Source organism: Mobula birostris, chromosome 2 (assembly GCF_030028105.1).
Source record: "Mobula birostris isolate sMobBir1 chromosome 2, sMobBir1.hap1, whole genome shotgun sequence".
NCBI classification, from domain to species: domain Eukaryota; kingdom Metazoa; phylum Chordata; class Chondrichthyes; order Myliobatiformes; family Myliobatidae; genus Mobula; species Mobula birostris.
Genome location: NC_092371.1, coordinates 232852100 through 232874356, shown reverse-complemented (window position 1 = coordinate 232874356; position 22257 = coordinate 232852100). Strand labels below are relative to the sequence as shown.

General features: G+C 42.4%; 1 protein-coding gene across 1 annotated transcript in view; it reads left to right on the top strand.

Moving 5' to 3' along the window:
* slc35f1 (solute carrier family 35 member F1) overlaps positions 1 to 22257 on the top strand; it is a 379593-nt gene that overhangs the window by 101286 nt on the left and 256050 nt on the right. The window lies entirely within an intron of this gene.

Sequence of the window (22257 nt, the reverse complement as noted above, 5' to 3'; positions counted from 1 at the left end):
CATTTGCCTTCCTCCCCACCAACTCAATCTGCAAGTTAACCTTCAGGGTGTTTTGCAGAAGGACTCCCAAGTTCCTCTGCATCTCAGATTCCTGGATTATCTCCCCGTTTAGAAAATAGTCCACACATTTATTTCTACTACCAAAGTGCATGACCATGTATTTTCCAACATTGTACTTCATTTGCCACTTTCTTGCCCATTCTCCTAATCTGTCTAAGTCCTTCTGCATCCTACCTGTTTCCTCAACGTTACCTGCCCCTCCACCAATCTTGGTATATCTGCAAACGTGCCAACAAAGCCATCTATTTCATCATCTAAATTATTTATATACCGCATAAAAAGAAGTAGTCCCAACACTGACCCCTGCAGAACACCATGAGTCACTGGCAGCCAACCAGACAAGGATCCTTTCATTTCCACTCACTGCCTCCTACCAATCAGCCAATGCTCTAACCATGGCAGTAACTTTCCTGTAATACCATGGGCTCTTAACTTGGTAAGCAGCCTCATGTGTGGCACCTTGTCAAAGGCCTTCTGAAAGCCCAAATATACAACATCCATTGCATCCCCTTTATCTTGTAATCTCCTCGAAGAATTCCAACAGGTTTGTTAGGCAAGATTTTTCCTGAATGAAACCATGCTGACTTTGTACTAGCTTGTCCTGTGTCACCAAGTACTCCATCACCTCATCCTTAACAATTGACTCTTAACATCTTCCCAACCACTGAGGTCAGGTTAACTGGTCTATAATTTCCTTTCTGCAGCCTTCCTCCTTTCTTAAAGAGTGGAGTGACATTTGTAATTTTCTCGTCTTCTGGCACCATGCTGGAGTCCAATGATTTCTGAAAGATCATATCTAGTGCCACCACAATTTCTAATGCAACCTCTTTCAGAACCCTAGGATGCAGTTCATCTGGTCCGGGTGACATATGTACTTTTAGGTCTTTCAGCTTTTTGACCTTTTCTCTTGCACTAGTAACTGCACCCACTTCTCTTCCTTCATACACTACAACATCAGGCATACTGCTAGTGTCTTCCACAGTGAAGTCTAACGTAAAATACTCATTTAGTTCATCAGCCATCTCCTTGTCCCCTGTTATTATTTCTCCTGCCTCGTTTACTAGAGGGCCTAGATCCACTCTCATTTTTCTTTTATTTTTAACATACTTAAAAAAACTTTTACTATCCACTTTGATATTATTCGCTAGCTTGCTTTCATATTTCATCTTTTCCCTTCTAATGATTTTTTTAAATTGCTCTGTATAGGTTTTTAAAAGCTTCTGAATCCTGTATCTTACTACTAATTTTTGCTTTGTTGTATGCCCTTTTTTGCTTTTACAATGGCTTTGACTTCCTCTGTCAGCCATGATTGTACTATTTTGCCATTTGAGTATTTCTTCATTTTTGGAATATGTGTGTCCTGCACCACCTTTATTTTTCCCAGAAATGTATGCCATTTCTGCTCTGCTGGCATCACTGCCAGCAGCTCCTTCCAATTTATTTTGGCCAACTCCTCTCTCATATCACTATAATTTCCCTTACTCCACTGAAATACTGCTACATTAGGCTTTACTTTCTCCCTATCAAATTTCAATTTGAACTCAATCATATTGTGACCACTGTTTCCTAAGGGTTCTTTTTCCTTATGCTCCCTAAAGACCTCCAGTTCATTACATAACATCCAATCCAGTATAGCTGATCCATTAGTAGGCTCAACGACAAACTGCTCTAAAAAGCTATCTCTTAGGCATTCAAAATTCTCACTCTCTTGAGATTCATTACCAACCTGATTTTCCCAGTTGATTTGCATGTTAAAATCTCACATGACTACCGTAAGATTGCCCTTTTGATTCGCCTTTTCTATTTCCTGTTGTAACCTGTGGTCCACCTCCCAGCCACTGTTGGGAGGCCTGTATATGACTGCCATCAACGTCCTTTTACCCTTACAGTTTCTTAACTCAACCCACAAGGATTCAACATCTTCCGATCCTGTGTCACATCTTTCTACTGATTTGATGCCATTCTTTACCAGTAGAGCCACACCATCTCCTCTGCGTACCTTCCTATCCCTCTGATATAACGTGTAACCTTGGACATTCAGCTCCCACCTGCAACCATCCTTTATGAATGTTACTTGTATATACTTACAGAAGGATTTGGACAAGGCTCTACAAAAGAAGCTTTTTTTTTAAAAAAAAGGCAGTACATTGAATTGGAAACAATTTATTAACTTGAATATTCAGGCTGGGAACAGAAGACGGGGATAGTTGATCTGTATGCATACTTTCAGAATGTGACCTAGTATTTTCTAAGTATTTTTATTATGGTTGGGTGACATTTTTATTTACTGTAGAGATAACGTTAAAACAAACCAAAACTGCTCAAAGACTAAGTTGATACTGTATGACACGCTCCACAAATAACGCAGAAAGTCGAAGAAAGCATGTTGGATCCTTTATTAAGAAGCCACCAAAGATGAACAATCTTGTAATAATAAAGAACAAAATGAAACTAAAACTAGCAATATAATGAAATAAGCAATCTAAGAGTATTCAAATATACTTAATCATTAAACTGTCAACAAAAAGCTGCTGTTCCCTTGACCTACCCCCTGCTCTAACCAGACTAATATTGACTAAAGAACAAGCGTGAATACGTGGCTATACTCTTCACTTCTACCACGCCCCAACCCACGTGACAAATTACCCACAGTAAACTTGCAACACAAAATACAATACAGACGGACAGAAAATAGGTACATGGCTCCTACATTCACCTTTGGAAAAGACTGATTGAAAGGATATCAGAGCTTGCTGGTAATGTAGCAACATGCTATAGGAGCAGAAATTTACCAACAGCCATTGATAGACACAATAGATTCTGCAGATGCTGGAAGTCTTGAGCACCGTGCAGGAAATGCTGGAGGAGCTCAGCAAGTCAGGCAGCAATTATGGAGGGGAACGAACAGTCAACATTTTGGGGTGAGACCCTTCATCAGGATTGGAAAGGAAGGGGCAAAAGCCAGAATAAGATAATGAGGGGAGGAGGAGAAGTGATAGGAGAAACCAGGTGAAGGGGAAGATGGGTGGATGAAATAAGAAGCTGGGAGATGATAGGTGGTAGAGATAAAGGGTTAAAGAAGAAGGAATCTGATAGGAGAGGACAGTGGGCCATGTAAGAAAGATGGAGGTGGGAACCGGGGGGGGGGGGTGGCTTGTGAGGCAGAAGAAGGGCTGAGAGGGTCACCAGAAAGGGGAAAAACAAAGGGGAGGGTGTGGGAGGGGGTGAAAAGGACAAAACTGTGGTGGATAGCATTAATACAAGAAAGAACCACAATTGTGCAAAATTCTGCTTTCAACAGACCTGGGAAAGTACATTCAAAGATGGAATTGGTTCATTTAAATGATAATGGGGTTAAACTTATTCAATAAGGGGGAAAGCTGGATATATTAGGCTTGTAATCATCTGAATCTAAGCTTGATCCAATAAGCTTCTGGCCAATGGCCATGCCTAAGGTTTGTGATGCTGACAAGCATCAGTTTCATTTATTTTTAATTACTTTTTATTTTATTGAGATGCAGCACAGAATAGGCCCTTCTGACTTTTTGAGCCATGCTGCCCAGCAATCCCCCAATTTAATCCTAGCCTAATCATGGGACAATTTCAGAAGGATGAGGGGGGATCTCATTAAAACCTTTTGAATATTGAAAGGCCTGGACAGAGTAGATGTGATAAGGATATTTCCCATGGTGGGAGAGTCTAGGGCAAGAGGGCACAGCCTCAGGATGGAGGAGTGCCCTTTCAAAACAGAGATGTGGAGAAATTTCTTTTGCCAAAGGGTGGTGAATTTGTGCAATTTGTTGCCACATGAAGCTATAGAGGCCAGGTCGAGGGTGTATTTAATGCAGAGATTGATAGGTTCTTGATTGGACATGGGACATCAAAGGTTATAGGGAGAAGGCCAGGAACTGGGGTTGAGGAGGAGGTAGAAAAAGGGATCAGCCATGATTGAATGGCGGAGCAGACTCGATGGGCCAGATGACCTAATTCTGCTCCTATGTCTTATGGTCTAATTTACAGGGACCAGTTCATTGTCAATTATTCTTTGGACTGTGGGAGGAAACTGTAGCACCAGGAGGAAACCCACACAGTCATGAGGAGAAACCCTTTACAGGCAGCAGAGGGAATTGAACCTCTTTTGCTTGTACTGTAAAGTGTTGTGCTAACCACTACACTACTGTGCCGCCCCAATTTCTGAATGGAATCAAATGCTGTGTATCCCACCACTGAGCTTACGATGCAACGAAAACACAGCAACTGAAGACAGTTGGACTGAGGTCAAATGGCCTCCAGGACCCCTGTAGTGATATGTTTGACATGAAGTGTTGTGCAATAACAACCATGGCCACTTCCCTTGATACAGAACAGAGAAGTGTTTACTCCTTGATTTCCATTGAGCTCTACCCCCCCCCCCCCCACATTCCGCCAAGACTCTTTGCTGCCACATTCAGTGAATTACTCTCTTGATATCAAGGGCAATCAATCTCAGTTCACCCCCTGGGATGCATCTGTTTCCTCCATGTGAGAACCAATCCGCGCTGAGATCTGGAGACTGTTGACCTCTAGATCAGGGGTTTGCAAGCTGGACTCCATGGACCCGTTGGTTGATGGTAGGGGTCCATGGCATAAAAAAGGATGGGAACCCCTGCTCTCGATTCTGACCTCTAAGATCTTGAAATGTGATTCATTAGGCAAAGACATGTAGAACAATGATTATTCCCCTCATTATACAGACAAGTGGTGGGCATGATCGGAATTCTGAACCTCAACCTATAGTATATTTGTGGTAAGGTAATGTAATGCTAAAGCATAACAACGACAATCGTGCACTCCTTGCTTTGTTAATTTAAATAATTGCTCTATCCTTCTGAATATTTTATCAATTATCACAAAGTTTCTATGATATAATGGCTGTTTCAGCTCAGATGATGGACAGACCCTGGTATAGTGGCAAAACCAAACCAAAGCTAACAGAATATCTGCTGCCAGCGACCCTACGGATTTGTAATACTTGCATGACGCACCCTCACTCCTGTAGTGATTGCTCCAAAAGTTGAGAATATGTATTCGATCCTTTATTAGCAATTAACAAACATGCAATCTATGAAATTGATGTATGCCCCAGTGTGAGCTATGTGTAAATGAATGCTATTGAGCGGTCAGCAAAAGGTACGACATCCACTGGTCCCAAGCTACAAACAAAGCACGAATACGTGACTTATTCCCACACCCCCACCCTTGTGACTAGTTACCGTAACAGACATTATAAACATGCAACACAGAATACAGTGCAGATTCGGGACAGACGCATGGCTCCTTCACCTGGTAATTTTTCTGATGAGAGGGGATAACTATTGGATCAATGGTATTTGGACAGTTTCCTCAGTCTTTTCCTTGTCCATTTCACTTTAACATTTAATGTACACCAGGTTGGACTCCTGTGGAAGTGAAAATGAGTATTTAAACATGGGAAAGTCTATCAGAAACAGGTTTATTATCCCTGACATATGTCATGAAATTTGTTGTTTTGTGGCAGCTTACAGTGCAATACATGAAAAATTACACCTAATTATATAAATAAGAAATAAAGTAAATCATCATCTTCATCATGTGCACATGGTATTGATGTGGGCGATCATGGTCTTTCCAGGACCAGGATTGTTCTTGGCAAGTTTTTCTGCAGAAGTAGTTTGCCATTGGTGCCTTCTGGGCAGTGACTTTACAAGATGGGAGAACCCAGCCATTACCAATACTCTTCAGAGATTGCCTCGCATCACTGGTCCCATTGCCAAGACTTGTGATATGCTCTTATGACCATCCACCACTGACTCCCATGGCTTCTTGTGACCCTGACTAAGCAGGTGGTATGCCTTGCCCAAGGGTGACCTGCAGGCTAGCAGAGGGAAAATAAAACTTCTTCAATTTTCCCACCTCAGGATCTTGGTAATTGGTTGGCACGTAGACCCACACCTTTTAACACACGCCTTTTTATCTGCTTTTCCTTCATCGACTTGACACTTGTTTTAAAGTATCAATTCCCGGCACCCGGACTGCAAGAAAATATTTGTGACTGCCTCATTTCAGAAGTGGTAGTACCCGAGCCAAATCTACTTGGTGGTGAGCGTGGAGAGGGGAGTGAAAATGGCTGCTGTGGCAGTAATAAGTGGGAATGTATCTCAGCGTTTCAGTGGATGATTTTCCCCAGCCACAGTAAATTCTATCTATTCGGAAAACTCGAGAATTGTGGATCTAATTTATCACTGTTGCCGAACAAACCCATAGAAACAGCTCCATTAGATTTTGAAATGAGGCTATCAGCATATATTGAATAAACGTCCTGGTTAAAAGTTAGACAAATGCTATTCTCAGTACAAGCAATTTTTGTTTATAAAATTCAATCTTATTCTATTACTATATGTTCTCATGCATTTACAAAAGAAATTATGGACTGATAACAACTACAAAATGCATTCTATACTTACCTGAAATACTGGAGTGGGAATGAAGCAGGAAAAAAATCCACTCATTTGGCTAGAATGAAGATACAATACTTTGCAAAAGTCTTTGGCACATTTATCTAGCTGGAGTGCCGAAGAGTTTTGCACAGTACTGAAGTAATTTTATGTATTGCGCTGTACTGCTGCCACAAAAAAAATCATGATATGTGTGAGTGATGATAAACCTGATTCTGATATGGGTTTCTATTCTGGACTGAGAGTGGGAAAGGGGCAGGGAGAGGGGAATCATGGTTGGGAAGTACCCAGAGCAAACCTACGTGGTCAGAGAAAGCATTTGCAAACTCCACGCAGATAGCATCCAAGGTCTACTCTCTGTGCCACAATTTTGCCCAGTCCTATCAACAATGTTTTTATTTACTGGCATCATTTTTTTTATTTTAATTTTTTACTTAGAGATGAAGCGCGGAAGAGATGCTTGTGGCCCACCAAGCCATGCTGCCTAGCAACCCAGCTACGTGATCCTACGACTATCCACTACCTGCTCCCATAGGCTTCACATAACCCTGATCGGGGAGCAAAGCAGGTGCTACACCTTGCCCAAGGGTGACCTGCTGGCTAGTGGAGGGAAGAAGGCTCTATACCTCCCTTGGTCAGAGATTAAGGGAGCTAGGGCTTTACTCTTTGGAGAGAAGGAGGATGAGAGGAGACATGATAGAGGTGTACAAGATATTAAGAGGAATAGATAGAGTGGATAGCCAGCGCCTCTTCCCCAGGGTACCACTGCTCAATACAAGAGGACATGGCTTTAAGGTAAGGGGTGGGAAGTTCAAGGGGGATATTAGAGGAAGGTTTTTTACTCAGAGAGTGGTTGGTGCGTGGAATGCACTGCCTGAGTCAGTGGTGGAGGCAGATACACTAGTGAAGTTTAAGAGATTACTAGACAGGTATACGGAGGAATTTAAGGTGGGAGGTTATATGGGAGGCAGGGTCTGAGGGTCGGCACAACATTGTGGACCGAAGGGCCTGTACTGTGCTGTACTATTCTATGTTCTATGTTCTTTGGTAGAGATGTATCTTCACCTCGCCACACTTGGTGCTATGCACCTTGGGTATATTTCACCTCCCTTGACCTGCCATTGACAGCCATGCCTTCAACCAGCTAAACTCTCAATTCTGGAAATGAAACTCTTTCTGATTTGCGGAGTGAGAGGGTTGTTCTACCATGAGTTGCTAAAGGAATTAGATCAGATGTATGAAGGTTGAGATTATTGAATTGCTCATGATCCTGAAGGGGTATTACAATGTAGATACTGAGATGTTTCCATTAGGGGGAGAGTTATGATCAAAGGGAAGGAAGTTACCTGACTAGGGATCGGTCAATTAAAACTGAGGTTCAAGGGAACGTCTTCAAGAAGGTGATGAATTTCTATTCTGGAACATTGTGGAGACTAGATCAGTGTGGCTAGTTAAAGAGGAAGTAAATGATTTTTCGGAGGATCAGGGAATTGAGGACTATGGGAAACTCAGACATAATTGAGGCCTAGAGTAGATCAGCTATGATCATATTGAGTGGGGTGGCAGTGGGTCTCCAACATTTTTGACTGAGGTTTTGGCTACTAAAGAGATAAAGATTAGCTTTATTTCTCACATGTACATTGAAACATACAGTGAAATGCATCGTTTGCATCAAATCAAAGGTGTGAGGATTAAGCTGTGCAACCCCCACGTGTTGCCACACTTCGGGCATCAACACAGCATGCTCACAACTTACTAAGCCTTTGTCTTCGTGAAGGTTATATGTCTTTAGAATGTGTGAGGAAACTTGTATATTCATGGGAAGAAGGTACAAATTTCTTGTTGACAACAGCAGGAATTGAACCCTATCGGTAATGCTGTAATAGTGTTACACTAACCGCTACTGTTACTAAGCTGTCCTTATCAGTAATGCCATCTGCAGCTCAGGATCAATATTGTTTGATTATGCTTGTTAACTACATTCATTCATTTGCTACGTGCTGTGTTGTATGATGTAGGTGATCATGGTCTTTCCGTGACCATAGTTGTTCTTGGCAAATTTTTCCACCGAAGTGGTTTGCCATTGCCTTCTTCTGGGCAGTGTCTCTACAAGACGAGCGATCCCAGCCGTTATCAACACTTCAGAGATTGTCCGCCTGGCGTCAGTGGTTGCATCACCAGGACTTCTGATATACACCAGCTGCTCATACGACTATCCACCACCTGCTCCCATGGTTTCACCTGGTGCTAAGCAGGTGCTACACCTTGCCCAAGGGCGACCCGGAGGCTAGTGGAGGGAAGGAGCACCTTACACCTCCTTTGGTAGGCGTACAGTATCTCAATCCTGTCATCCTGGATAACCACATTAAAAGCACGGCATGGTAATGTGGTGATTAGTATAACCCTTTATAGAACAGGCGACCCCGGTTCAATTCCGGATGCTGCCTGTAAGGAGTTTGTATGTTCTCCCCTTGACTATGTGGGTTTCTTCCGGGTGCTCCAGATTACTCCCACGTTCTAATGACATACTGATCGGTAGGTTAATTGGTCGTTGTAAAATGTCCTATGATTAGGCTGGGGTTAAGTTGGTGTGTTGTTGTGCAATATGTCTTGAAGAGTCAGAGAGGCCTAATCGCCACTGTATCTCAATAAATAAATAAAATCAATAAAAGTAAATTTTTATTTTGTTATAAAAATCTGAAAAGCAGCAAATGATTATATTATAATAACAGTTACGGCTACCTTGGTCATTTTATTAATAATTTTTGCTCAAGGTTATTTCTTATGATTCTTTAGCCGTTTTCACTTTGATAGATTCCTTTAACTTCACAGAATACATCAGTTTTTCAGGCAGGCTTACTTCACAAAGGAAGCATTCGAGCTAGGACAGGCAAGAATTTGTCCAACTTGTGAATGAAGCACTTTCCTTTTTATCTATGGAATCTTCTGGCACAGGAGCAACCATTAACAGTTCCGCTGAAAAGGAGAGAAATTATTGGTTGTTTTTTGTAAATTCAAGCTTTTTGTGGTTACGTGAGCTCTTCATGCAGGTTATCACAGCTTTCGGTTTTACAGTCTCAGTGCCTTCCTCTGAATATGTGCCCTCTTCATTTGAATATTTAAATCAGGCCTACTTGCACAAATTAGGAGTTTGATTTAAATTACTACTGGCCAGCGGAGGTCATGAACTTGGCAGAGAAATGGAGTGCAGCAGCCACATCTGAGACACAAGAGCTTCTGCAGACGCTGGATATCTTTAGCAACACACACACACACACACACACACACACACACACACACACACAGTGCTGGAGGAATTCAGCAAGTCAGGCAACATCTAAGAAAGGAATGAAGAAAAACAGTCAACATTTCGGGCCATGACCGTCAGGACCCGAGACGCTGCTGCTTGACCTGCTGAGTTCCTCCAGCATTTTGTGTTTGCTGCAGCCACATATAACAGTTTTCCCATGATCCAGCTGCCCATCCGCTTCATAACATCACCCCGCTTCTCCATTCTTTGCCAACTGCCAGTCTGATTTCATCTCTCCACTCCTTTCTTTCCTTGTCCCGCCAATGCTTAACTTTTATCAATCTGGCTCATTCCTGAGCAGAAATAAAGCAATTCCACCAACTCGGTTCAACAGAGCATTGACTTTCCATAGATTTTGGGGTTCCTACTGACCAACCAATGAGATCATTCCAACTGTCTCCTTCAGCCTCTGCTTCCTTTGGATCTGAAAGGGAAAGGCTGAGGTGGAACACAAATTCAGTGGCATTCTTTGACGTGTCCTGTTTGTTGTTGCTTCCAGGATCAGGGAAGGGACCTGACTGATGGGTCGAGTGTCTTAAAAAAGGTGCCTGTTTGTGGAGGCACATGCTCTGCGTTGGCTCCATGGAAGAGATCATTTTAGGTGTTAGGGAAGAGTGCTGGCTCCCAGGAGATGAATTGGATGATCTTTATTGTCATTATACATGGGTACAATGAAACTCTGTTTGGCTTCCTCTCAGGCAATTAAATAAAGTGGAAGATAAAAATAAGACAGTAATAGAAAAACAGTATTAAATAGGTAAGTAACAGAAAGTAAGTTTCAGCAGTGCCAGAATATCACAGTAATGCACAAAGTACCGTTAGTGCAAGTATTTGAGTTCTTGTGTGTGCGCACAGTTTCAGTCATTGTTCTGTGGGAGTGATGTGATGGAGGCCACAGCTCTGGGATAGAAGCTGTTCCTCAGTCTATTTGTTCTGGCTTTTAGTGTCCTGAACCTTTTGCTGGATGGCAGCGGGTCAAACAGGGAGTGGCTGGAGTGTGTGGTGTCTCTGGTTATGCTGATTGCTTTCCTCCTGAGTCTGCTGGAACAGATGGTGTCCAGTCCTGGATTGTTGATTGATTTTGTTGTGCAATGTCATCATTACTTTATTGTGAATAATGTATTTGTGGACACTTGTGATTGGGAAGAAGGATGTGAAATCGTGTGTTTGGTTTTTGTGTAATTGTTCAGGCTCATGCTAACAATTTCCCCCGCATTCCAAGGAATGGACTACCCCCTTTCTCCTAGAGGAAGGAGATCCTTACTTAAAAGCTCATTTTGGTGTCAGCGAAGAGGGAGAGAGGGTGTGGTAGGATGAGTGTATTATCACAGGCTAATGTTTTCGAGCTGTAGATCTAAAGGTCCGATAGTGTATAGCTGCACTTTCTCTCTTGTCACTTTTGTTACTTTGCCATTTTTTTTTTTGCACTGTAAATATTTTTACACTCTTCCTAAAAGATTTCCAGCTCTGGCACACAATAAACACCTTGTGCACTGGAGGTGTTATTGTGGCCTGCTGTCTGATTTTTAAAGTCCACACCTTCATAAGAGCACATGGCCCTTACCAAAACCCAATGATGTGACAACCAGCTTCCATGGAATCAAAACATTTCACAAACGCTCGACCTTATTTGTTTAATGCAGAACACTAAAATGATAAAATAGCTTCAGGGGAGATGAAGTGGAAATGATTATTCAGGTATTACAGATGCACTAAGTGGACTATAATTAATTTTTTTCATATCAAATTGTTTTCATCAGCACTCCCGGGAAAGATATGTATGTGTAAGTCAACAAGGCTTTTTTCCTTAAATTCAGATTCTGTAAATTAATAATGAAAGCTTAGTCAGCATTCAAATATTCATGAAGGAACAGCAGCAAATCATGGTGATTCAAAACAATAATCTGAAAACTTGTGAAAAAAGTTATATATTAACTTTAGTTTTGTCATCATGTTATCTAAGTAAAGAAATACATAATAAGTTCTTTGTATATCATTAATCTCAACATTCCTACAGTTATATTCACTTGTTTCATTGATTTTCACTCAGTGGACACTATTAGGTACACCTGTACATATGGTCATTAATGCAAATATCTAATCAGCCAATCATGTGGCAGCACCTCAATGCATAAGAACAAGCAGACATGGTCAAAAGGTTCAGTTGTTGCTCAGATCAATATCAGAATGGGAAAGAAATGTGATCTAAGTGACTTTGACCCTGGAATGATTATTGGAGCCAGATGGGGTGCTTTGAGTATCTTAGAAACTACTGATCTCTAGGGATTTTTCATACAGCAGTCTTTGGAGTTTATAGAGAATGATGCAGAACACAAAAAAAACCAAAAAGAATCCAGTGAGCAGCAGTTGTGTGGACAAAAATGCCTTATTAGTGAAAGAGATCCAAGGTGAATGGTCAAACTGAAGCTGGCAGGAAGGCAACAGTATCTCAGCTGACCATGCATTAACAGTGGTGTGCAGAAGAGCATCTCTGAATGCACAACACATCTTGAACCTTGAAGTGGTTGGGCTATAACAGCAGGAGACGATAAAGATACACTCAGTGGCCACTTTATTAGGTACAGGAGGTACCATTGAGTGTAAGTTGGCCATAAATGTAGGAATAGATGGAGAAGAGAGAGCTCCATATTTTGATTAAAACAAACTGCTTCCACTTAGTCAGGCACAACTTGACAAAGGATGCGAGAGGTTCCCGGATCCTCTCAGAGCTTCAATCAATCTGCTTGTAGTATAGCTGCAAGAGGGACCTCGGTTAGTCGGCCTGATGAGGGTAAAATGCCTTTGACACTAAGTCAGATGAAAGTCCCAGATGAATCGAAATCAATCTCCTTTGGAGAGCGCGACTGTTTGCCCATACATAATGTTCATGGCCTCAAAAATCCTAACACGTTAGCATTAGGTATGTTGATTTACAGGGCTGATCAATACTACAATCATTTCAGTCTGGTAAGGTACAATGTGAACTTCAAGAATTTTATAGTGCTCGCTATCGATTTCCCTTTCTTTGGGTACAAGTAGTCACTAACTTTAGACTTTCTCTTTTTATCCTATATTTTCTGCTCGTTAGTCTATCATAACTTGGCCTTGCTTTGGATTGGCAATTCTTTGTCTGAAACTGTGGTGTTGGAATAACCCTTTAAACAAAGTTCACAGTTCACATTTATTATCGAACTATGAATACCAGATACAGCCGTGAGAATCATTTTCTTGCAGGCAGTCCCAAAACAAAGAAAGACAATAGAATCCACAAAAACCCCCACATAACAAACAAACATCGTTGTGCAAAAGAGGACAAATTGTGCAAATAGTAAAAGAAAGTAAGCAAATAACACATAGAACATGGGCTGCTGAGTGCACAACTACATTCTTCTTATGCATGGCAGTAACATCTCTACATCAAGCATAAACTGTATAAAAAAGACTAGATCAATGTAAATATTGAGAGTCTGTACTTTAAATTGAGGAATGCAATGTCAGAACCACTTGCTGGCTGCCACTAAACCTTAAAAACAGCATTGGAGTGTTCCGGGCTTTGCTGATGTAAGGGGCAGCATTGAAATGTGCTGCTCGCTTTGCATCACTCTGTGATTTCCTGCGTGCACAGGCTTTCTTTCACTAGCATCTGAATGCTGATTAGACTTTCAGCGTTAATCAGAGATTCACAGCGTGCTACTGTGTCTTTACAGCTTTTGTAGCCATTCGGTTCGTGCCTGCATTTTCACTTCCTCCTCCAGCTGCTCATCCAGTTCCTCCCTTTATTCCTTGGAATTTCTCTTTATAGGCTGTTTTATATTTTATGGCTTGTGACAGAAAATTTGACTTTACCACTAAGCTCAGCGCAGATAATTTATTTAGCAATCCTATTAAACCAGTCATAAAAATAAAAGTTCAGTGTTGGTCTTTTGATATTATTTCAAAAGTTCCTGGAAATGTGATCATAGTGTGAATTATATTTCTGAGGTGATATGCCCAATAATTTTTCAGCTTTATTGTTTCATATCTTCCTTTATAACTGGGATCCAACAGTTATAACAAACCTATACATCTTTTCCATTGCTTTTAAAATGGATCAGTCCCAGATTGCAAGGATTTTCCACTGATATTTGATTGGACCCATTATCATCCAATCATGGAGCTTCCTTTTATCTCCTTGCCCAGCTTTATCTTGGGCATGGGTCATTAACATAGTAATGAACAGGTTTATGCAGTCAATGGTGGGAACTCGCTTATACAACTCCATGATATTACCATCCATCACAGTTTTGCTTTTCGGCAACATCTGAATGATATTTGCTAGGATTTGACGGGAAACCTGTGAGTTACATCCCTTACAACACGAAAGCAGTTTATTTTGTGGACTTTAACCCATACGTGGGTGGGTGGTTTCTGCATCATCAGGCTCGGCTTCTGGGAAATGAGGGTGCTGAGTATAGAGGGGAACAAAGGATTCAAAATACATTTGTTATCAAAGTACGTATACAAACCTGAGGTTCATCTTCCCCACGGACAGCCACGGAACAAAGAAAACCATGAAACCCATTCAAAGAAAAAACCCATCAACCCTCCCCCCATGCACAAATCGAGCAAATGAGAACAAGAAGGATTGAGCAGAAACACAGAATATAAAACACAAAATCAAAGAGTCCATATTCAGTTCAGCTCAGTGTTCATTATCTGCAGACCACCCTGATTCGAAGAGGCCCAAGATAGCAACAGAAGAAGGAGTGACCGGGAACTATGGTCCAATCCACAAATGGCAGACCCAGGACTTTGGTACCATCTTCTGACAGCATCGAGGGAGAGAGAGACCACTCGAACTCAGGGACCTTCCCTCGGGAGCAGCAAGAGGGTGAGAGACCGTCACAGGCAGACACATTCCTCTGGCAGCAGCGAGTAAGAGGCTGGTAGACGGTGCTGAACACTCGCTCGCCTTCTGCCCTCACCTTGATGTTTTCAATCTTTCTTGACACTTTAATTGGTGAGAAATGGAGTCGATCATGGCCTTGTGTTCCATCTCTAAGCTTCTTGGCCTCAAGGCTGATTGTCTTATGGAATCTTCTCAGATACAACAAGTGTTGCCCTAAGTAAGTCTGTCTCCCAATTCGTCCAAATTCACTAAATTATCAAGGAGCAGTGCTTGAGTCTCCTACTGTCTGGCAATTTTTTTTGTCCCGCCCAGTGGCCTACTTTAAATCATATATCAAAACAATTACAAGCAGTTGACTGGTAACAATAAAAAGTTGCTTTATATTAAGAGTTAAAGATTAGCTTTATATGTCATGTGTACATCGAAACATACACTGAATTGTGTCATTTGTATCAATGGTCAAGTAATCTGCTGGGGCAGTCCTGAAGAAATGGGAAGGAGATTTGCTCAAACATTCGATTGGACATCATCCCTATTAAAGCTGCTTTTCAAAGGATAACTGATCGTCTGAAATCACAGGAAGTAAGAGGAAGACCTGCACTCCCTTCAACTCTCGCCATTAAGCAGATGGTTTTTGCCACCTCCATATTCTCTTGCTTTCTGTATAGGCCCAAAGCAATGTTGAGGATCCCCACCGCCCATCCCACAATCTATTTGACCCACTATCGTCAGGAAATAGATACAGGAGCATCAGGACTGGGACTGCCAGAGAGGGTAACAGCTTCTTTGCTCAGGCTGTGAAATTAATGAATACCCTGTCACCACTGAGGCCTCGTCACTAGGGCAGCAAGCTGTTTGCTGTTTACTCTAGCGCTTACTGTGTACCCGTGCTGCGCACTTCACATACATTTTGCATTATATTTTATTAATTTATTTGTGGTAATATTTGTGCAATGGCAAGCATTTAAAGGTTGCATGGATGAACTACAACAATTGTTCATCCCAGTTTGGCAAAAGAATAAATCAAGGAAGGTAGTGCACCCGTGGCTGACAAGAGAAATTAGGGGTAGTATCAATTCCAAAGAAGAAGCATACAAATTAGGCAGAGAAAGTGGCTCACCTGAGGACTGGGAGAAATTCAGAGTTCAGCAGAGGAGGACAAAGGGCTTAATTAGGAAGGGGAAAAAAGATTATGAGAGAAAACTGGCAGGGAACATAAAAACTGACTGTAAAAGCTTTTATATATATGTAAAAAGGAAAAGACTGGTAAAGACAAATGTAGGTCCCCTACAGACAGAAACAGGTGAATTGATTATGGGGAGCAAGGACATGGCAGACCAATTGACTAATTACTTTGGTTTTGTCTTCACTAAGGAGGACATAAATAATCTTCCAGAAATAGTAGGGGACAGAGGGTCCAGTAAGATGGAGGAACTGAGCGAAATACATGTTAGTAGGGAAGTGGTGTTAGGTAAATTGAAGGGATTGAAGGCAGATAAATCCCCAGGGCCAGATGGTCTGCATCCTAGAGTGCTTAAGGAAGTAGCCCAAGAAATAGTGGATGCATTAGTGATAATTTTTCAAAACTCGTTAGATTCTGGACTAGTTCCTGAGGATTGGAGGGTGGCTAATGTAACCCCACTTTTTAAAAAAGGAGGAGAGAGAAACCGGGGAATTATAGACCAGTTAGCCTAACGTCGGTGGTGGGGAAACTGCTGGAGTCAGTTATTAAAGATGTGATAACAGCACATTTGGAAGGCGGTGGAATCATCGGACAAAGTCAGCATGGATTTGTGAAAGGAAAATCATGTCTGACGAATCTCATAGAATTTTTTGAGGATGTAACTAGTATAGTGGATAGGGGAGAACCAGTGGATGTGGTATAGTTGGATTTTCAAAAGGCTTTTGACAAGGTCCCACACAGGAGATTAGTGTGCAAACTTAAAGCACACGGTATTGGGGGTAAAGTATTGATGTGGATGGAGAATTGGTTAGCAGACAGGAAGCAAAGAGTGGGAATAAACGGGACCTTTTCAGAACGGCAGGCGGTGACTGGTGGGGTACCGCAAGGCTCAGTGCTGGGACCCCAGTTGTTTACAATATATATTAATGACTTGGATGAGGGAATTAAATGCAGCATCTCCAAGTTTGCAGATGACACGAAGCTGGGTGGCAGTGTTAGCTGTGAGGAGGATGCTAAGAGGATGCAGAGTGACTTGGATAGGTTGGGTGAGTGGGCAAATTCATGGCAGATGCAATTTAATGTGGATAAATGTGAAGTTATCCACTTTGGTGGCAAAAATAGGAAAACAGATTATTATCTGAATGGTGGTCGATTAGGAAAAGGGGAGGTGCAACGAGACCTGGGTGTCATTATACACCAGTCATTGAAAGTGGGCATGCAGGTACAGCAGGCGGTGAAAAAGGCAAATGGTATGCTGGCATTTATAGCGAGAGGATTCGAGTACAGGAGCAGGGAGGTACTACTGCAGTTGTACAAGGCCTTGGTGAGACCACACCTGGAGTATTGTGTGCAGTTTTGGTCCCCTAATCTGAGGAAAGACATCCTTGCCATAGAGGGAGTACAAAGAAGGTTCACCAGATTGATTCCTGGGATGGCAGGACTTTCATATGAAGAAAGACTGGATGAACTGGGCTTGTACTCGTTGGAATTTAGAAGATTGAGGGGGGATCTGATTGAAACGTATAAAATCCTAAAGGGATTGGACAGGCTAGATGCAGGAAGATTGTTCCCGATGTTGGGGAAGTCCAGAACAAAGGGTCACAGTTTGAGGATAAAGGGGAAGCCTTTTAGGACCGAGATTAGGAAAAACTTCTTCACACAGAGAGTGGTGAATCTGTGGAATTCTCTGCCACAGGAAACGGTTGAGGCCAGTTCATTGGCTATATTTAAGAGGGAGTTAGGTATGGCCCTTGTGGCTCCGGGGATCAGGGGGTATGGAGAGAAGGCTGGGGCGGGGTTCTGAGTTGGATGATCAGCCATGATCATAATAAATGATGGTGCAGGCTCGAAGGGCCGAATGGCCTACTCCTGCACCTATTTTCTATGTTTCTATTTACTGCCCTTTTTGTGATATATGCATTGTCGGTCCAGCGTGGTCTAGAGGAACATTGTTTTGTATGGTTGCATATGTGTACAGCCAAATTACAATAAACTTGAACTTATTCTTTCCTGTCTGCTCTGTTTCTGTTTCCCTCTGTCTTCCAAATTGTTTCAACCACGTACATCACCCTGGAGGTTCTAAAAATCTGACCAAATCCTAGCTTGCTTAATGGAAATAAGAGATTAACCTTGGATTCCATCTGTGTAACACCACCTGCCATTGACTAGTTGTGTATGTGTGTGTGTGTGTGTCTCTGCCTGCTTAAAAGAAACACAGTAGCTCTGGAATATTGATAGTAGCAGAGTGTTCTAACTCATGTAAACATTACTTGGGTCCACAGAACGGAGATGAGTGGAGATTTGATAGAGTCAAGTTAACTATATTGTCATTTAACTATATACATGTATGCCATCAAACGAGGCAAAGTTTCTCCGAGCCAGGGTATAAAGCACAGTAGTACACATAACATACCTAACACATTCTAACTTATGAAAGTAAGGATGAAATCTACAGATGGATTACACATAAATAAACAAACTAAAGTACATAAATTAAAAATTGTAAGACACAGGACAGATTAGAAGCCTAATGGTCTGAGGGAAGAAACTGTTTCCCATCCAGTCTGTGCTTGTTTTTATGCATCAGAGTCTCCTGTCCGATGATAGAAGGTCAAAGAGGATGCTGGATGGATGGGTGGGATCCTTGCAAATGCAGCACTCCTGATAAATGTCCCTGGTGGATGGGAGGGAGACCCTTATGATTCTCTCAGCCATTCTCACAGAGAGAAGCAAAATTATGAGGTGTATAAATAGGGTAAATGCAAACAGGTTTTCTCCACTGAGGTTGGATGAGGTGAGAATTAGAGGTCATGGGTTAAGGGTGAAAGGTGAAAAGTTTAAGGGCAACATGAAGGGGGAGCTTCTTCACTCAGAAGGTGCTGTGAGTGTGGATCTAGTTGGCAGTGCAAGTGGTGGACGCGGGTTTGATGTCAATATTTAAGTGAAATTTGGATAAGTACATGGCCAGAGGGTGGTGAATCTTTGGAATTATACATGTCTTCATGCATATTTAAGGCAGAGGTTAATAGATTCTTGATTGGTCAGGGCATGAAGGGATACGGGGAGAAGGCAGGAGAAGGGAGGGGCTAAGAGGAAAATTGGATCAGCCATGATGAAATGGCAGAGCAGACTCGATGGGTCAAATGGTGCAATCCTGTTCCTATATCTTACGGTCTTATGGCAATGATCTGGGTGCAGGTCAATGGGGTAAAGCAGAATAATAGGCCAAAGGGGCTGTTTCTGTGCTGTGCTATTCTATGGCCCTATGACATCTCAAATTATCAGAGTAAGCGAGAAATTATTTAGTGAGTCACGAGCAAAGTTTTTGAGTTTAATTTCATAAAACCTGCCCTGCTATATTTTGATGTAATCTATTTTGTACGACTACTTGGACAGTGATAGAAAGTTTTCTAGAGGATACGAATTATGCTATCCAAGTCCAAGTACTGGGGAATTGTGTTGAGTCTGATCCAACGGAATGTATCATTTAGGCAAGTACCCGAAGGACTAAGAAAATTGAGTGGGGAGTTGTGATGCAATTCATGGATGAACAACTAGCCTGGTCTGTAATGAACTGTACTGCTGAAGAAAGCTATTTCTAATTTCCAGTTTACTAATTTCATTTATCACAGTCTTTACACTTGTCTCACTTGTAGATGCGAGCAGGCTCTCAAAGCTGCCACGCTGTTGCTCGGAAAGCCTTGAAATGGAGTAAAATTTATTCTGGAGCTTGTTGAGGCTGGGGGGGGAAATGTTTCTTTTCAGCAGTTCAAAATCTCCTTTCAAAGCACAGATTTTGTGCAAGGAATCATGAGCAAAGTACCAAGGAATTGCGGTCTTTGTTTCAATTGATAACTTGATTCTAATTAATAACACTCAATTACGTTGAGAGTTATGAATTTTGATAACAGGCATCACTCTTGAGAAACACACATAAAAGTTGCTGCTGAATGCAGCAGGCCAGGCAGCATCTCTAGGAAGAGGTACAGTCAATGTTTCGGGCTGAGACCCTTCGTCAGGGCCCTTCTGTCCTGATGAAGGGTCTCGGCCTGAAACGTTGACTGTACCTCTTCCTATAGATACTGCCTGGCCTTCTGTGTTCACCAGCAACTTTTATGTGTGTTGCTTGAAATTCCAGCATCTGCAGATTTCCTGGTGTTCACTCTTGAGAAGTCCGTTTTAGATAACTGCGGAGGGTAAATAATGCATCATACCCTCTCCTCATTGAATTTGAGTCAGGAAGTAGAGAGCAAGAATTTAAACATGAGATTGTGCAGGTGCTGGAAATCCAGAACAACACACACAAAATGCTGGAGGAACTCAACAGATCAGGCAGCATCTGTGGAGAGGTATAAACCATTGTCGTTTTTTTGGCCGAGACCTTTCAACAGGATTGGAACATCAATTCCTCTAACTTCTGGCAATTCCTCTCCTCCCCCCCACCCCTTTCCCTTCTCTTTCCATTCCCCATTCTGGCTCCCCTGTTACCCCTTCTATTCTCTTCACCTGCCCATCATCTCCCTCTGGCGCCTTTCTTTTCATGGTCCATTATCGCCTCCCATTAGATTTCTTTTTCTTTGGCCCTTTACCTGCTTCACCTAGCACCTCCCAGCTTCTTACTTCCTCTCCCCCTCCCATGCATACCCTTTCACCTTGTCTCACCTATCACCTGCCAGCTCCTCCACCTTCCCCTCCTTAAAACCCTCTTATTCTAGCTTCTTCCCCCTTCCTTTCCAGTCCTGATGAAGGGTCTTAGACTGAAAAGTTGACGGTTTCTTCCTTTCAATGGTTGTTGCCTGCGGAGTCCCTCCAGCTGTTGGTGTGTGTGTGTTGCAAGAGATAGATTTTGACTGAATGCAGTTATATAAAACAGACAGCAGTAAATCAGAACCAACGCTTGCCTAGATCCTAGCTAATGGCGGGCTGACATGTTGATTTTATTTTGATTTCTTATGGACCAGCAGCAGATGTCTCAGCAAACAAGCATACCTGCCCTGCTCTGACTTCTGTCACCTTGCCGATGGCTGTTCATCTGCTCCCTCATTTTCCTCAGTCTCCATGGGTCAGAAGTGGCAGATTGAAGTTCCTGTCAAATCAACTAATGAAGCCGTTGTTTCTGTCTCTGACAACCCGTTGAATACAGGATATACGTTTGCCTCATCCAGCACCTTGCCTGCTCTAGCCTTCAGCTTTGTCTCTGCATAAAATCAGTACTTACGAGGGGGGCTTAATACCTCATGAATTCCCAGGGAGAGTAATGCAAAATGTTTTAGAAGGCATTATAAAACATATTTAACTACAAAGAGAAGGACAGGGCATATGAAGATAGTGTCTTCTGCAAATTCCCTCCAAGATGCACACATTCTGAAAAATACATCTGCATTCCTGTTATTGTTGATACTAAATTATAAGAATTCTCTATGCATCTACAAGGCAGGTAAACTTCCCCACCGATCTCTCTCCTGCACTTATTCCTGCAATGCTGCTAAATGATACACTTGCCTCAATATCTCCTCCCTCACCACCAATCAGGGCCCTAAACAGTCATTCCAGGTGAGGCAGTGCTTCACCTGTGGGTCTGTCGGGGTCATTTATTGTATCTAGTGCTCTCAGTGCGGTCTCCTCTGTGTCAGTGAAAGCCGATGCAGATGGAGACCACTTTGGCAAGCACCTTCGCTCCATCTCTTGCAACAGCCATGATCTCCTGGTGGCAGTTCTATAATTGATTTCTTTAACTTACAGTAGACACTTCTGTCTATCTCCGCCCCCCCCCCCCCGCTTTTCCCCGCAGTTTGGTTACCCTCATGACCTGACCATTACCTCCCTCTGGATCAGTATGTCCTTCCCTTTCTCCTATGGTCCACTGTCCTCTCCTATCAAATTTCTTCTTTAGCACTTTACCTCTTCCTCCTTTCACATCCCAGCTTCTCACATAAGACGTAGGAGCAGAATTAAGCCATTTGGCCCATTAGTTCTTCACCATCCAGTCATGGCTGATCCTTTTTTCCCCTCCTCAGCCCCACTCCCCAGCCTTCTCCCTGTAACCTTTGATGCCACGTCTAGTCGAGAACCTATCAATCCCTGCCTTAAATACACCCAACAACCTGGCCTCCACAGCTGCATGTGGTAGCAAATTCCACAAGTTCACCACCCTTTGGTTAAAGAAATTTCTCCGCATCTCTGTTTTGAAAGGGCGCCCCTCTATCATGAGGCTGAGCCCTCTTGTCCTAGACTTCCCCACTCTGGGAAAATTATTTTACACATTTACTCTGTCCAGTCCTTTCAACGTTCGAAAGGTTTCAATGAGATCCCCCCTCATCCTTTTAATTTCCAGTGAGTACAG